The sequence below is a fragment of the Bombus affinis genome, chromosome 8 (genome assembly GCF_024516045.1).
Source record: "Bombus affinis isolate iyBomAffi1 chromosome 8, iyBomAffi1.2, whole genome shotgun sequence".
Taxonomy (NCBI): domain Eukaryota; kingdom Metazoa; phylum Arthropoda; class Insecta; order Hymenoptera; family Apidae; genus Bombus; species Bombus affinis.
In genome coordinates this window covers 5,958,254-5,977,182 of record NC_066351.1, presented here as the reverse complement: position 1 = coordinate 5,977,182, position 18,929 = coordinate 5,958,254, and the positions used below count along the sequence as shown (strand labels likewise).

The 18,929-nt window shown below is 35.6% G+C and overlaps 1 protein-coding gene and 1 long non-coding RNA gene across 8 annotated transcripts in view; one reads left to right on the top strand and one right to left on the bottom strand.

Annotated features, from left to right (window-relative positions):
• Nucleotides 1-18,929, top strand: part of LOC126919631 (glutamate receptor ionotropic, kainate 2-like) — a 283,328-nt gene that overhangs the window by 206,848 nt on the left and 57,551 nt on the right. The gene's annotated exons all lie outside the window — the stretch shown is intronic.
• Nucleotides 13,325-15,573, bottom strand: LOC126919636 (uncharacterized). 3 transcript variants are annotated; one of them, XR_007711738.1, is made up of 3 exons: nucleotides 14,302-15,573; nucleotides 13,602-13,740; nucleotides 13,325-13,521 (listed from the first exon to the last, which is right to left on the bottom strand). It is a non-coding gene; the product is annotated as an uncharacterized LOC126919636 (long non-coding RNA). The 3 variants fall into 3 exon arrangements; XR_007711739.1 differs by having other exon boundaries at nucleotides 13,602-14,909; nucleotides 15,222-15,573; XR_007711737.1 differs by having other exon boundaries at nucleotides 13,602-15,573.

Genomic DNA, 18,929 nt, shown 5'->3' with positions numbered 1-18,929 from the left:
TATGCATTTGCAAAAAAAGATATGTAAAATATTTTAAATACTCGTCATAATATTTAAATGTTAAAACAAATTTCTATGTACTTTTAATATATGAGAAAATATATGGAATATAATATAATATATAATATATTTTTATATACATAATATATATAACATACATATATAAATATATTATAATATTTGTATATCGATACAAATTGTAATATTGGCATATAGCAAACTGTTATTTAACTCATAAACTACCTATATTTAACCCACACCAGCGAAATGTTAGGATATAATTCTTATTAGATACGCTTTATATCCCGAAAACTCGAATTGCAACAGTCAAGAGAAAGTGAATAGGTGGCTAAGGTTAATAATAAATTATGCACGGTGACCAATTCGTACTCATAAATTTTGTCAGTCATACGTGAGTCCGTGTTTCGAAGGGCTTATCTGCTAAAAAATAACTGCACGCGTTCACGTGATGTATTTATACGATGCACTTTGTCACCGACTCACCGACCCAGTAGTTATGCCATAGTTAAGCGGAGGCACGTGCACGCGCATAAAGACGACACTGGGACCAGGCTCTCTCGTTTGTCACGTTACCTGCCAGCGAAAGCATCTCTGACAAATATCAAATGCTGCGTTCTCTTTGTTCACTGGCGTCGTACGAATCGATTGCTGGGAAATTATCAAAACTTCACCTTGCAGATTCCACTCAGTCATTTGAAAATTTGAATTTTATAGTATAGTTTTATAAGAATATTATTAATATCTCGAGTGGATATTTTACGTTTTTGGAATTTGATTTATTTGTTGCTTGCAACATGTGCAGATATCAGAATTTTATTTCTATATATCTATAATTTTAATTATATAAATTAGTGCATAGAAGTAGCAAAAAAAGCTGAGCTGTATGCAGGAGGCTAACAGTATTTTGTAATTCAGTCACGAAATGTGCCCCAATGTTTCCTTATACAACACTACTACACAATGGAACTGCATGATACATTACAACATGTATAACATTAGGCAGTAAAATTGCACCTTGTGTATTAAATTTTAGAATCAGTCCAACTGCTCACATCGCACCCCAAGTTGAAACCTTAGAACTAGCACACATTCCAATTAATCAAAGTTTAAAGGATATTCCTAAAATAGATTATATACATCCACAATATAATAATATACGGACTTATATTTTTATGTATTTGTGAAAAATTTGGAAATATAAGAGTACACTGTATACATATAACATGTAAAAATATATAAAATATCCAAAGTACTCCCAACATTCGTAATCTAACAATTTTAAATGCATGAAATTTCTATGTAAAATCACCAATTGATCTACCGTAATAATCCTGATTAGAATGATCAAAAAACCAGTAGCACAGCCAAAATAAACTCGGCATAACCATACACAGCCACATTCACGTAACATCAAAACGTCGTCCAGTTGACCAAACGGAAGAATCAGGTTCCACTTTGCTTACTTCGTCGTACGAGTTATCCTGATTAGATTAAAACGGTGCAGGGCGCGCGTAGCGGTAGAAATTATTCACCTCGTTTTAGTCGACATTCCAGTGCAGCGGTGTGTAATCTGGTCGGCATAGGACAGGAAGAAAACGAAGGATCCGGCTAACGCGACTGCAAGTGCTCGCTGGTCCTGACAAACTGGGCATACCAAGAATCACGTTTCATCGTTGCTCCTGTTGGAAATATCCCGAGTACGTTCTTCCTAAGCTCTCTGCGCATCGCTCCTCGGAAACGTCGTGATAACGAGTGTCGAATAATAACATTACTTTCGCGCAAATGACTCGTGTCTCCTCTGGCTTTTCGAGCCTTACTCCAGGGTTCATATTTTTCTTGCACGATTACGAATGGTAATCCGCTTCCGCGAAGGAGAACCTACCAACGAGGATTGTAATTTCTAACTCGCCGCGGCTTTTAGGAAAACAGCTTCCACGCGCTCGTTGGATGGGCTTTAATTCGCGCCAACTCCTTTGAATGCCATTACCTGGATTTAACTTACAAATCGTCCTCCACCTTGCCGACTTTTCTCCTCGTCTCAAAGTTTTCGGTTCGTATTTTATATCCACGTCGTGTTACTCGGTACTTCGATTTTTGAGGGATCGAGTTAGGGGAAAATTTGAGAGAGCTTGTTGTTTGAACTTGCGATTTGTACTTTTTGGCTTTTGAGTTTTTGCAGGAACATTGGAACATTGTGGAAAAATATAATATATTTTTGGCGTCTTTGATTGCTTTTGCGGTTGCTTCGGATATATTGGTATATGTATTTTCAAGAAAACGTCTAACCAGAATATCACATTGGTTGCAAACATTTCGAATTCTGCGTTAACGAGAAAATCAAAATTCCATGTAACGTGCTCCGAAGTCCGCCTATCTAATTACTTTACGAATTGCATTCGCAAACACACGGACTGGTCTATGCAACCGAAACTAGCTCGGCAACTTTGAGAACATTGATTGAAACGAATACCACCGAACTCGATAGTTTGAGAAAGGATTCAGGCAATTCGATCACCATTATTTGTATTGTTGGTGGTCTCAAAACGTGTTTTCTATCGCAAACCTATTTATTCGCAATAACATGTTTCATGGTATGTAAATTGTATATACGTACATGTAATTAAATTACAAACACATCTTACATATAATTTAATTAAATTTAGTTGCTTTAGAGTACGAACCTCGTTTTTTATTCAACGTTAGATGTTGTTTATTTGAAAAAATTACTGAGAAACTCATCATTATATGTTACTTGGCAATAACATTGTGACAATATTTACAACATTTAAAGTACTTTAAGACCAGTTTATAATTAATAAAAAAGCAGTAAATATACAGTTCTAATGAAAAATTTTTTGCTACTTAAAATTAAAAAATCTCCCGTGAAATGCAATCACATCAACGAATATCGTCATTTAATGTACAATCATGCTACATCATTCCATTATTATACACTTTCAAACGATAAATTTCATCATTGCAATTTACTCACTCATATAACTGAATCAACATTCTACAACGCCTCTGAAAAAATTCTTGCTTAATATCTTATGCTTCATCTTTCGCTCAAAGGGAATAGAGTAACCACGCGACTGCTAAGAGAAGGAACGTTTCGTATTCACCAAAGTGAAAGACCTTGCGGCAGTTTCCGTCGGAACATTCAGGGTGCGGCAAGTTTTACCTATGTAGGCAGTGATCAAGCGGACAAGCACTTGTCTTGCTTTCGCTTAATACACGCTGGTTTCCGGCGCTTTCCCGGGCAACTTGGAATTCCTGCCGCGAATAAAAGCGCGCGATCTCGAGCGAATAAAATCCCTCGGGCGAACGTTTTCGCGGCAGGCAAAAGAGATATTTATCTTGGTTTTCGCGTGGCTCTCACCGTGAGAGTTATAGGGGACGCGAGAAAATTCGTTCTTCTCGCGTCTCAACGTATTCCAGCGGAAGAGAAACTTTGGGTGCCCGGAATACGGTTTCTTTTATTACTGGCCACGTACGTCGTGTTCCACCCTTTTCGACCCTTTCGTTTCTGCTCTACGGTTCTGGGTCTTAATTTCGAGCGTGGCATCAAGCTTTCCACGCGAAAACCGTTTCCTACAGAATTCTTCCACCTCGATTTATTATTACGGCGCACGGCGATCCTGCCATCTCCTGCAGAGGATCATGCTTTCATACGTAACCTGTGAGCTCCGAATTTTGCGCGTGATCACGTAACCCTGTTCTCGCGGTGTTCTTCTGTTTGGAGAGAACTTTTGTGGTCATGAGGTAAATTTTTGAATTGAGGTGCAATATTTTGCGGGACATATATGTTGAACTGTATAAGTAATTACGTTAGATTCTTTTGTTTGTGAAGAAACTAAAGTCAGTATTATTTATAAAAAATATAGATATGTAATTTTGATGTTACATAACTTTATTGAGAGTTAAAATGGCTATAGTACACTTTTTATTACCTATCTTTTTCTCCAAACTATTCAAGATTAGTTTGACTTATTACAAATGAGTGTTAAATCTTTTCATTGTACATTTCATTATGGGTAAACTATAATAGGTTAAATAATGGATTCATTTATAATAAATTGTACGTAATATTGAAAGTCTCGACAAAAAGAAGAGTCTTTAAACCACACTTCGTAATAAAAAGAAAATTTCAATCAAATTACGTGATTCATTCTGTACGTCTTTTAATAATTAAAAATCGTTGTTAGTAATTGAAAAATTGATACAAATGATACGATGAAATATAGTATATTGATGAAATATTACGCTGGAAGGTAAGCGGCTCTTGGAGAATCCAGAGCTGTATACGATATAGCTTCGTAAGCGAAAAACTGGAACTCGAGCTCCAATCTTTCGACTCGATCGACCGATTCTCTTCCAATTTGCGAAGTTCACGTGCACTTCTCAAAATTCTCAGACCTTAAAACCCTCCTGGCAGTAAGATATTCAAACTAACGTGCCAGGTGTTACATAAAACTGTCTGTCCGCCCAGTTCCATGGTTTCTCCAGCGAACAATCGCTGCAGGCTATCTCTCAATACACTCTCTCAAACAACTTTTACACGCGTGTTTCTCTTTATTCTACATAAAAAAATATCTAAGAAAAAAATAAACAATTCTTTGATGCTGAGAGAAATTCCTTAGAAAAGCACAAAACGTAACTGAAAGGCTTATAATTCTTAAGAATAGTTATTTATAAATATTCCCACTTATTATTATACTGTAAATTTAAATTTTTATGAATACGATTAAAGAAACAGAACTTAAATGGAGATTTGTTTCATTGTCTAAATATTATGACAGATACTTTACTTTGAATATTTTGTATATTTTTATATGTCACATGTATTGCGTTCACTTTCGTACCTTTAAATTTTGCAAAAGTGCATAAAAATCCACAGTTTACTGATCACGAACAAATCATGTTAAACTAAAAATTGCTGGTATATCGATGGTATCACACTAAATCGATCAGAGGAATAAATCAATTTTTCCACGTCTGTTACAAAATCGACAAAGTAGAATCATGAACGAATAATTAGCAATAAAGTAGATGGTTATGTCAATATATAATCTGTACATTAAATAATATTAATATTTGTAAAAGTCTAGATTATAGTAAATGAAACCATCTTTAATGGTGAACAAACTATTGTCAGGAAAGTCTCGTACGATTCATAAAAAGGAAGACCCAACGTACGAGACGTCTTTGTAACTAACAGGACGATTCTCTCTTCTGACGCGATAGGTGATTAACGCGAAAACTAAAGGTTGCTTACTGTATCTGTATGTCTCTGTTCTACTGTTTCCATGGTTTCCAGTCGTTCTACGTTGGAACGTTGTCCACGTTGGGAACGGACACGCCGATGAAAGGTGAAACAAGGCGAAACCAGCAAAACGAGGTAACAGACAATTAATGCCGACTGGATAAACGTGTACGTTCATCCCGTGGAAACAACGGGGACAGTGTTTCCTTGTTCGTCAGGAATTCGACGACTGATTCGCACGCCGTCTGTCCACCGGTTTATTTCGCGCGTGATCTATCGATCCGATTAGTACCGTGTTATATTCGGAAGAATCGTTGTTCGTGACAAGTTTCGTTTATGCAATTGAAATGCAAGAGATTTTGCAATCATCTCGCGTATATTTCATTTAATTGGATTGTTGGAGAGAAAAATTGATTAATTTTTCTAGAAACGAATTTACTCATCCTATTCTTGTTTTTGTAAAAAAGAATCCAACCTCATAATTGTTTAATTAATTTAGGCAGTACTTTTTATGGGTGTATTGATAATTAGCAAATTCGGACAGTACAATAAGCAAATTTTCTTCATTATCAGATTCTCGAATACATTTGAAAAACCATGAAATAAAATTCAAACAAAATCCTCCAACATGAAAATAGACTTTCACCAAAATCCTCACCTGCAGAAATATGAATTGTATCTGGGTTGGAATAATTAATTGAAAGAGCGCGAAACGCGTTGCGACGAGGAAGTAATTTAACCATCTTGTCGATTGGAAGCGTTCTTCTATCCACTGATTTATTTCCGCCAACAATTTTCGAGCAGCGCTGCTTCCGGTCAACGAAAATCGATATCCAATCGTTTTGTGGGCATTTCCAACGACATTTTCAACTAACTAACGTTACTTAGCGATCTACAAACTCAGTGTCATTTAAATCAATTCACACCATACTTAAACTAAGGATCTGCATGATTTCTAATAAAAAAATATCTCGAGCAAAAATTTATTAGTGTCAAATGAAGCACTTTTCGATGTAAAAAAAACTTTCAAATGTATTATTTTTTATTATTTAAATAGCATCATATATTTTTCTTGTCATATTCTTACACGCTAAAAAAAAGACGAATCCAATGATATGTAATATGTATTATTTCAGATATCAGATATTACAATAATATGAATTCCTGAATAGCAATCTATAAGTTCGTCACCACCATATAACATTAACATTCCCAAAACAAACGAATCTGGTACATTATTACATAAAACACATTATTATTTCGAGTTCCTTTCTTTACTTGCATAAGAATATAAATTCACGTAAGAATTTAAGAATATAAATTCACGTAAACATCCACAGTCTTGTTATAACTTTCTAATGAATCATTTATGAGCCTATATTTATATGGCACCTTTTTCTCATTTTCACTCATAAAATACTATAACATTTAAAAGCAGCCACGACGTAATTCCTTATGTAAGGATAAGAAAAATAAATGAAATTAAATTTTTTCATTCTCGGCTTAGTTTTGAAGAAAATCAAGTTTGAAAAGTTATCAAATAGACTTGAACATGGCTAATTCCACACTAGACAAGATCAAATAATCGACAGAAGATCATTCTATGTGTAAAAATAAACCGAAAATGTAGAATACAATTTTTTCACAAGACGCTCTGTTTCCGAGGAAAATAAAGTTGAAAATTGATCATACGCATATACGAGGCCGATTCTTAACTCAAACATCTTCAAATTCTATTTTCTTAGAAATGAAACCTTAAATGGAAAAATCGTATTCGACACTTTCGACTTATTAGCAGAATAACCACACGTAGAATAACCTGCTGTCGTATATCTAATCCTGTCCAGTCCCGAATTGGCCATGTTCAAGTATACTTGATAAACTTTCGAACACGAAAGAATTTTGTTATATATTTTTTTCTTATTTTTACACAAGGAACAATGTCGTGTCCGCATTTACATATTATTCGATCGAACACTGTATCTAATGTACGACGGTCATCTTTAGAGGATGTCAGAAAGCGGAAATTAAGTTTCCACTGATATACACGTGAGAATCTGGCCGATATTAGAGACGTTCTTCTTTGGTCGCCTAACCAGTCGATAATCTCATGTCGTACGGCTCATTTAGCTGGTGCCGAGATTTGCATAAATTCAGTCGGGAGATAGAACAATATCTCGTTGCGTGGAGAAGCGAATATCCGCGGGAAGATTGAAAAAGGAAGAAAGAGGAGAAGACCGTGTATTGTTAATGTTACGTGACGGTAATCCTTGGTAAACAAGTTAATTGAAAATAAACAGCCAGCGTGTATTTTTGATGATAAACAAACTTCATCTCGCCGCTGATGCGAACTACCACTTTCAGCAGCATTGAAAAATGCTCAGGAAATGCATTAGCAATTCCAGGTTACATGGAAGGAAGGAGAAAGCTAAAAGCTTTTTTTCTCGAACTATTTAAGGAATAGAAATAACATGTCGCGCGTACATTAGCTGTTTGTAGTTTGGAGATTATTATGGGACGTGTCTTTTAAGCACGGAAGATATTATTGGAGCAAAGCTTCTCATTTATGATAATGTAATCCGATTTGTGCCTGGGTTATTGGAATTTCAGACACTTTCCACGGAGGTTCTAATTTATTCTGATGTTCATACTAATTCTATCTATAAGGAACAAAAGTTCTCTCTCTCTCTCTCGCTTTCTCTCTCTCTCTGGGTTGTTCTTGCGGAATGACCAGATATTTTTGGCCAGTTGTCTGATCTTCGTGTACGTTTCGTAGAAATTCGACTGTAATATGCGGATATGCAGCGAAAAGACATTAAACTGCATAATTTTAGAAAAATTTACGATCTGATAGTGCACATGAGCATTCAAAGTTTGACACTATTTTTCAACATTCGACTAAGGCTTTTATTCAAAAGTATAAAATGATATTTATTAAACGTAAGACGCCCTGTTACAAATTAACTACAAACACCTAAATAAATGTTACATGTCTTTACGTAATTCATAAAAAATACAGCATCGTAAGTATTTTTCATTTGGGCTTCTAATTACAGCAATCGGAAAAGTACGAATACTTCTGTGATACACTGTATTCGTCCTTAACTACTCCATTATCCGATTTGGAAATGAAATTTGATCAAATAATAGGAATATAAAATTTGGTGGCAAGCGTATAAATGTGGAACAAAACAAAAACAAGTAGTACATGAAATTATAATAAATAAATGAAGAAAATTTCAAATGTAGAATTATTTAAACTAATCAACAACACTAATTTTCGCCGCATTAATCGAAAAGAATGGAGAAAAAAGGTAAATCGTAGTACAAACAACTAATCTGAACTGTTAGAAGAAATAGTTAATCCACAAAATATTGAATGAGTCACGTTCTTTTGATATAAAGAGCAACTTCCTTGAAATGATTCCGCCGCATTCAGTCAAGTAGACGGCCCTCGAGAAGAACTCTGTGAATCGCTTTCTAAATCGATTCGATCAGACTTCGTTCGCCGGTTCGCCTTTTTTAAAGGAATCCTCCCACACTGTGGAAAAGTTTTCGCTAAATATCGAAGGACTTCCACTTCCTTCTTGCCGAAGGTCTTTGCCCTTGATATAATTAAGCTCGGTTACATTACGCGCATCCTCCAAGTCCTCATAGTTAAGTCTGGGTCCTCGTACCCGTCTCGAGAGGGCGTCGAAACGTTTCAACTAGCCACCAGATCGATGCCAAACCGCTAAACTGTTAGATATCCGATCATTCGAAATTAAACAACTCGAATGGAAAGACCGACTCTGTGTCGCGTTTTATTTACCCGCTGCTCATTTCGTATACAATCCGAAGAGTTCTTCGACACTGAACGTTTCGACGCGACGTGTCAACGACTAAATATACCACGTCAGGAAATAGTGCCGTCCTTACCTATTGAATTTCAAGTGATTCGAAGCATTCAATATTTTTCAAGTTTTCAGCTGAATTCGAAGGAGTAAAGAAATTCTTTATATAACTTAAACAGCCAATTATACAATAAAACGTTTTATTTTTATCCTTTTTTCTGTAATATAAGATTTAAAAATCCATTTCTTGTATTTTGAGGTATCATAAACATGGAACGGTTTTCAAAATTCTATTTGTTATTTAATTAATCTAATTTATCTGCTTGGTATATGATGTTCTCTATTTATGTGAACACCGTCATATTTTATGTCTTTATTAGATTGTCAAATTTTATCTTCAAATTAAATAATGTAGTGGTCGAGAATGTATACAGAGTAATTTGACTTTGTCAGCAAATCAGATAGATTGTCTGGCCATAGAAGGAAGAAAATTTCCTACAATGATACAGTGTAGAAATAAATTAAATAAATTTAATAATTTCTGTATATACTTTTTATATATGATTTTTTACATATTTAAAATAAACTACATGTGGAAACTACTATATACGTATCTCATTCACACATGACATATTATCATAGTTGCAGAAGTAAAGCTTTTACCCGAGGTCCAAATTCAATCGTTATCAGTTATTGTATCCCCTCGTGACATTTTGCCTAAAACGTTTCATAAAAAAAAAAATAAACTTGTTGATAGTTTCATTGTCAAGTTAATCGTTTGTCCCATCTGATGGCTTCTATTAAAAAAACTAAACGTTCAATATTTCAACACAGAAAAATATAAAATTGTTTTTTATTTATCAAAATTTGTTTAGCGTTGATGGAGAATTTTGCAAACATTGAGTCACAATATTCGATCAATTCCATTTTTTATACAGCAGTTGTTTATTCGACCATTCGCGGAAATACGCGATCGCGAAAAAGTACGTCAACAGGAGTCGTAAATTCCCGTTACGATTACATGATCGATCCCCTTATTTCTTTTAGGATAATAGGGGGTGGTTCAATTGAGTTTACACTGATTTAACAGGTATAAATTAATGTTTATTCCAACAACTTTGTAAAGAAGATAGTTACTCTGATGCGTATGTATAAGTTAAGTAAGTGATTGATTTAAGGGTGGAAACCCGATAAAGATATGTTGACTATTATAACGATGAAGAATGAGTAAAGTGACGATGTTGTGTCGGAGGAAAGCTAGTGATGAGTGTGTCTAACGCAAGGGACTATCGGATTTGTTGATGACAATTTTGGTTAGGAAAGTGAGGGCAGTAGACATTGCTTCTGATTGAATAAAAAAAGGTTGGTGGACTAGAAAGGCTCTTAGCCACCCTCGATAGAAAGTTGCTAATGGGAAGTATCATGCGTGAGAAAAACTAAATATCCCGTGTTTTCTCGTAGTAAACAATAAGCTTTGGAAACGATTCAGTAAAGAGATGTTTGTTCGGTCTGAAGGACCTTAGCTAGAAAATTCCTGAGATTTATGATAGGTCCTTAAGACTATTTGAGGGTACGCAGTAAGGATGTGCAGATATCTGATTACCATCTTGCCCGCGGTGTGTGGTCTGGTCTAGGTAGAGTATCGCCAGACATAACAGCAGTAGAATTTTTACTCATAATCCGTATAATAGTAGACTTATCGTACATAATGTATTTTACCTAATATTAATATATATACTATATATACTAATATTGTATCACAGAAAATTCTATTTTATACGATTTGCCTGGATAAAGAAAAACAAATAAAATGTACTTTATCGTAGCCCTTATCTTGTATATTACACATTCCAAAATTCTCGAGTAGTTCTACCTACCTCTGAACAGTGTGCATTAGTGGACACTCGCTTAAAGCACGTGAATTTACGGTGGTATATGTACTTATGGCCGAGTTCCAGAGTCGTTGAGACCGCATTTAAAAAAGGATGGTAGCAAGAGAGAAAAAGTTTAAATGTGGCCGCGACGAATCGTATATCACGTTTGGTCGACAATCGAATGCGATTAAATGTTACCCCTACTCCAGCGTCTTCCATTACGTAAAATTGCGCTATCCATTTTCTTAAAGAAACGCCAGGTTTTCTTAAAGTTTTTCTTTCTATCAACGAATATCGATTGTAAAAGCTGGTGAAAAGGTAGAGCTGACGCAGGAAGATTCACCTCAAAGACGCGTTTCCTCGACAAGAAAAGAAGTGGAGGAAGTCCGTCCTACGATTCTCTCGAACGATTGTTTTCGAATCCTTGTCCAGGTTTATTTTTTTCCAAGAAAGCGAAAGAATATTATATTACAATAAACTACTATACACGTAATGTATTTACACTTATAATTATTTCTTGTCATTTCCCTTCTACAAAGGATTTTTATTTCTGGATTATTATCAGAATAAGATATTCCTTCAATTCATGAAAAAAATAGGTATAAACTTTTTGGGTGGATTTGGTTGCCAAGAATGCTGCTGATCTTGCCGAACTTGCAAACCGAGAAAGGCGATTCAGCTCATCGCTCTGGTTTCCAATCCTTGGACATAATAATCTTTCTTCTTTAAAGATTTCTTATCTTGTTACACCTCGTTTTATTTGTCATAAAACAAATCTGGGAGGAACTAGCACTGCTCTAATGGAAACTGATTTATTTTTCGAGACCTTCATTTTTTTCATATCAAAGATATGGTTAATAGATTAAGAAGTTAACTAAATTACGAGGCCGCAATTACCAACCATTTTTTTATAATATCGATTCCACAATCTATTGTGATGAATTTTCATTATTTAAAATACGGACAAATTTGATAAGTGTTGTTTTTGTTACGAGCTGCTCAATTTCTAGGACAACGGCGCATGAAATTTAACTTTCTCCCCCGTAGCGATGGAAGTTTAGCAGAACTGTAAAATGAATTTGGAATTGTCGGGCAAGTTGCGTGGCCTAATTTCACCACGGTTCAGACCAGTGTCCATTAGTCCGTTTGATACGGACTATATTAACCCACCGTCGTTTCGTGTGTCGACGCACGGTTAAAATGTAGCGGCTTGTGAATAATTCACCGCGTGTAAATAACGTTAGGACAATTAAAGTTGCGAGCTGCGGGCGTGATGGTATGGCAAATTGTAAGCAAAGCGATTGTTATTGAGATGCATAAAATCTCGAGAGCAAACCACTCGATGCTTAGATTTACAACGCGAGACATTGCTATTAAAAGCTTGAAAGGATTGCAATGAATTAACGTCAGTTGTACATAGAATGGCTCCTGAAACGAGTTCCAATGAGTTGATGTATGTTCGGAGTATGCTGATGCAAATTTTGTGCAAATTCAGTACGTTGAAAGAAGTTCAGCGTCAGAATTAGTCGATGCGAGTTGTAACTCGTACTGTAGTAGATTAATTTGAATTCGCGCGAGATGTAACGCATTTAAAGCTACTGGAAGTTGATTTACATACGTTTAATCAATTTTTAAAGGTAGTGGGGTTCCAGTTTTGTAGACGATAAAATATTGGGTTTATAAGAAACTTCGATTGTAATTAGAAGCTATAATTCATTATAAATGACGTTTATTATTACATAGATTTACGATATAATCTTGAATACTTTACGATATAATCTTGTAGTCGTCTTTCTAGCAGTTTTTTTTCAAATATTATTACTTGTCATTCTTATTTTTTACTATTTTATTTATTACAGATAATTGAAGAATATTCATGTAACACATATAGTACATACAAATATTTTTTACTAGCAGGTTATCATAAATACATACATATATAAAATATCACAAAAGGAATACTCATAAGTAGTAACAGAGTTTTAATCGCAAGTATACAGAATTACTACAAGCGTAAAGAGTTAAATCTTCTCGCTCAAATGTTTGGAACCACCATCCATATATGTTATAATATAGCATCCCTATCGTAAATTTAAAGCAGCTGTAACCAAGTTATTCTCTCGTTGAAATATGGTATCTACTGTACTCGTAAAGTACACCTACAGTCGTACATGCTTTTTGTTTGCAAACGTGTATCTTTGCACTGCTCCTAGTAGTGTTTCCTTGTCACTGCTCGAAGAGCAAAATTTTAATTAATAAAATTGTAAAATTGTATTGCTGAAATCTAAACAACAATTTAAATTACACTAATAAAGATAGTAAAGAAGCTGTAATTGTCTCATGGAAAATATTTTATTAAACATCGTATTAGAATTTTTTTATGACTCCCGCTTATACGCTCCACTGTCTGTAGTAGACGCTTAGCGTTTGTTTTACACAATTTTTAAACCTTTGTTTGTAATGTGATTCCGCCGCCAAGAAAACGACGAACTTCATCCTTTTTTCCCCAGTCGATAGAAACTCTTATGCACTGTGTGAAAGAAAATCATACTTAACTTACATCACTACATTCCCCTGTCTAATCATCAATCTTAACTCATAACCACGTACTTCATTAGTCACACCGTAACGGGCGCGTTGATTACCGTTGTAACCATTATTCCTTCATCTATCTCTTATCTGATCCTTTCCACGACCGACTGGAGGGATTATTGAGCGAGAGATGTAGGCATCGAACTTTCTTTCTTTCCTTTAAGATTAAAAAATTCCGTAAGACTGGGCTTGTCACCAACGATTTCTTAGCGGTATCTTTCGGTCGCAGCCTATCCTCCCGAGAGAACGACTATCTCGAAAGATATCTGGAAAGCCATCTACAACGCTGACGAGCCGAGCGAAGTAGTAAGAGAACGAACGAAAAAAAAAGGGAGAAAAGAAGAGAAGTAGAAAGCGACAGAACGATGGAAACAGAAGAGAAAGAAATATAAGAGACGTTGGTCGGCTTACGTTCGGTACCAGAACTGCTCGAACCTTTCCAGAATAAAGCCTCGATGATAGCATTAAGTTAAAGGGAAGAAACGACAGAGGCGAGGAGATCCGGATCGAAAGGAGAACTGACGACAGGAGGAACGACGGTGGGGATAGAAAAAGGAGAAACCAGTGTGCGAACAGGTGCGCTAGGAAACCTGGTTCGTTCCTCTGTAAACTCATATCGATTCCTTATCATTCTCAATGCAAACTTTATACCTTCTTGTTCCTGGGTATTGCGCGGAATAAGCTCGGCTGTCGGCGCTTTCGATCTTGGATTACCTACCCTGCGTCTTCGATGACTACGTAAAAGTTCTCAGCAGCGTGGAAACGATCGATCGGCTTCGAGGATCGCGAGGCTGGCTCCTGGCTGCTTTACGACGCGTTGTAAAGCGAAACGAACCGTTGTGTACTGTTTAGTCGAGCTTCGGATATTTGGCACCATCAACGACGTAATCCCGTCGCGCGTAAAAATCGTCTAAGCGCATTTTCTTGGCGCCACGTTGACTCTACGAGGATATCCACTGCCCAGGAAGCGCGAAACTGCTTTTGAAATAAAAACACGAAGCACATAGTCGAAACGCGCGCACTTATGGGCAATATTTAAACGGACGCCGTGTCATAAGGTGGACATGCGTTTTTAAAGTTACACTGCTACATCGTGGTGCTTCAACTGACCAAATTGACACGCTGGTTTACGATGCACGATTCAAGAAGGATTGCTTCAGCCATACTTTACAGCGTCTAGTTGCTCCTTCAGAACGGTGAAATAAGATAAGATTTACGCGATGTGGACAATAGCAAACGATGCTCCAGCCACAAGGAATATTCGTAATTGTTGAATGATTGCTCGTAGGTTGGTCCCTCGAGTTGTGAAAATTTCCCATTGTCGCCCTGGAATATAATTATAGGTATGATTAAATATGATTAAAGGTATTAATCTTGTCTCTACACATTGTTTCTTATATTATATAGCACCATCACTAGAGTATTTCACGTGTCTTCTATTGATAAGATTATTATTACTTACAGTATCTACTATATGTTAAACAATAATTTGGATATAAAATCTAGGTATTACATAAATAATTATAATAATAACAATTATTATTAATATATATGTAGTATCTAAATGGGTCTTAGAGGAAAGGACAAGTAATGATGTTTTGATTTAATAAATAATATTCAAAACAACGAAATGATTACAATGCTGTCGGTACGTCTTATTCTCATACTCGGCTTTCGACTTCCCGATTCACACTCTCTGGCTTCTGCACTCGCTCGCTCTCGCTTCTCAACTCACACTGCACGCCCTTTGCATTCGTTCTCTCCGGCTTCTCAACTAACACTGCCTTTTGCATCTCTTTGTCTTTTCTCGTCCTATCGGACACGTGTCCCGAAACGCCCGTGGCCAGGGTCACCCAGGCCCTTTCCACGAAACTATCCACTTGAAAAGACTGACGACACATTGATGTACCCGACGATGCCGCGGCTCTCGCGACTTTGTTTACGGTTCGGCCGATATCTTAGGCCTTTTGTCCACGATACTACATATATTATTAATAATTATATTGCATAAACTGGCTTAAGAAAATGTTGAGGAATGGAAAGTATTTCCTAGCTTGAAAATAAACTATCAATTATTTGTAGTTATTGTGAAAAGTTTTAAAGATGAACTTATTTATAATTTGATTAATCTTCTGATAGGATGTCAGGGTTTGGAGATAGAATAATGACATGTAAAGGGTTGAAAATGTTATTCGGGGTTTCCTTCTGTTTGAGGTTTGGTTATAGTGAATCGTAAAAGGTTTATCAAGTCAGAAAAGGAATTTGGGGTACGTCCGTTGGGAGGATTTAGCAGATTCAAAATCGTGATTTGGTGAATAACTGAAATGTCATAAAGAAGGGTTTGCGAAGTATGAGTTTAGGACGTAAAATATATGAGAAGTTTGGTATTGATATAAATCGTGGTCAAACTCATTAGAAGTTGTTGACTTACGATACCAAGAAATAATACATAACATAAGAATTATCTGGCAGCATATTAAACTTGAATTTTTGGAAATCCACTTTAGAATCGTACAGGTTTATGGAATTACAGGAATATTTATTTTGGATTCATGATAAAATAGAGTAAGCAAATACATCGAGCGAATTATTTATTCATATAATAATTATTCAACTTGGTGGAATATTAATCAGAACCGTGCATGCGTATTCAATACCGTGCTTCTATTGATACAAGTATTCATGTTGGGATTTTAATGTAAAATAAACAATTCTCACATGTAGTTGTGCCAAATTTGTAGTCAAACGTTATAACAAAATACATTATGTATCTCGCATCATGCCACTGCTACGTTTGAATTCTCTTTAGTAATGTTATTACAGTATCTGCTTGAAAATTCCTCTTCTCCTTAACTCTTTTATGTTTTTTGAAGCCTTCAGGTATCTTAGGACAATTGAATTCACGTGAATAATAGTAAAGAATTTTAACAGAGCTTTTGAAACTTTTGTGTCTGCTCTGAGAACTAGGATTAATATATAAACCAGTATTGTATCTGCGACGCAAAAAATATTCTAAAGAATACATTTGTACGGAACATGTTTTACGTAATATTTATTCTGGAATAATACTTGAATGGAAAATCTTCCATGAAAATGTTAATCGACAAGTATTATTTATTCATAACTTTGTGAAATTATTTGCAAAATATATAACTTTTTGTAAACTGGCTATCATCTAACAATGGTTGTTAGAACATCTAACATTGTTCTGAATATAATAAATAAAATAGAAACAATGTACAAAGTTCCTAATTTAACAATCAAATTACATTAATAAGCAATTCGCTTGAATTGCTACGACGAATCTTAAAACGTGAATATTTTGATATATATAAATATAAAGCAAATAAATTATTAACATGTCCATGTTAGAACTACTATGTAAAAGAAAAATAGATTACAAAATACATTTACTAAAACATTCCATACCTATTTCAATAAAGACTATGTACATACAAAAACCAGATAATATATCACGTAGAGTCATTTGCATTGCTAAATCTACAATCTGCGAATACATGAACAGTAAATAACTTCCAACAAGTTTCCTCGTCCATATATTCAGTAAAAATAATTAAGAACGATGTAATACAAATTCAGGCTGCTTTTAAATCAGCCAGCATAATGTCGCCAGCTTTTACCGCAGTTCCTCGAGTCTTACGAGATTACGCGTGGGACGAACACCAATGAACAAAGAAGCCTCTCCAGTCTGATTTATCATTCCTATTCAAACTTCTTAATGGCCGTATTAATAGGTCGCGAATCGCACAATGGAGCAGTTTGGCCGGTAAAACTGGAGGGTCGTTACATTTCAACTCGTTAGATCTTGCTTACTTACCACTCTACATTGCCTCGCGATACACCCCCATAAATTCAACCAATCATGAAGTATTCTTCATCGTACGATTTCCACATCATAAATGCTACGCTTTTATACTCACCTCCGCCAAACTTTTGCCGTTTACTTCGTTCGATTTCTAACACAATGTTTCTGCACATTGTTTCTAGTTTTCATCGTTATACGGAAGACTCGACGAAAGCTAGTTGGCTCGAACGTTTTATTCGTTATAATCATTATACACGCGTACAATAAAATATTGTGGTGAGATTAAATTAGTTTTCGAACGCACATAAGAGATACTTTTGTTAAACCGTAAAATTAGTTTGTTACTTGACAAGTTTCTTATCTTCAAATTCTTTAATTTTATAAATATAGGACAGATTGAAAAGTGTCTTATAAAGATAGAAATACTTGCGATGTTAATACAACCGGTGTAGTGGTATCTAAACAAGTGTACGTGGCAGTACATATAATAAATATTTTGATATTTATACTTTGTATATGATGATGATTCCACGAAAAGATAGTAAGTGGCCTAATTCATAATTTATACTCTTTGGTAACATTCGCATACTGTTACTACAAACTGATCAACGTGTCCAGATAACTCACGAAACCTACTGTATGTGATTCTAAGAAGGTGACGATTTTCCTTTTTCGAGTCAAAGAGTACTTTTATACTCGGCTACGTCCAACTCTTTCTTTTTCCTTCGTTTTGCCTGTAACAAGATGTTTCTGCACACTATCTTCAGTTTTCATTGTTGTACGGAAGATTTGACGAAAGCTACCTGGCTCGATTGTCGGTCATCGTAAGAATAGCTGCGTTGGAGCACCGGAACGACGCACACGAAAGAGACTTTGCGCTGAATTATGTAAAGGCCCATGAAAAATTCGCGCAATGAGTAGCAGTCCAAGTTGCGCCGGGCGCATAAGGAGATTCGCATTATCGTGCATGTTGAATGAGTGGAGGCGAGCGGAAGTCCGGGAAGAGGATGCTCGTGTTATGAAATTTTGATCAAAAGTACATGGAACGTAGCTCCGGAATCGGAAGTTATTTCGTCCTCGTGGGAACGGCTGGATCGCCAACAGAATGCGTGCGAACTGCATTGTCGGAATGGTTATTTTCACGATTCGCAATTAAGTATCCAATCCGATGTTCTTCTTTGTCCTTCATTTTATACTTTCTTCCTTCCTTGTCTTCCCATTTTTTATGCGATAAACAATTTACAAAGTTTTGTGAAGTACAAGATGTCCGGCTTGGGAGTACACGCGCTGTTGCTTCTTGAAAATTATTTATTATAATCTGCTGAGAATGCGAAACATGGTTTGCTTGAAAGTTTGTTTATTTCGTGATGGAAAGTTAATGAAATATCTCTGAAGTTTCTCTTCCAGTGTTATTCATTATGATATTAATATAATTTTAAGAGATGGAACTATATATTTTTGTTACTATCATTTCATTACATGTATCAAAATACTAAATTCAACCATGCGTATTAACGATA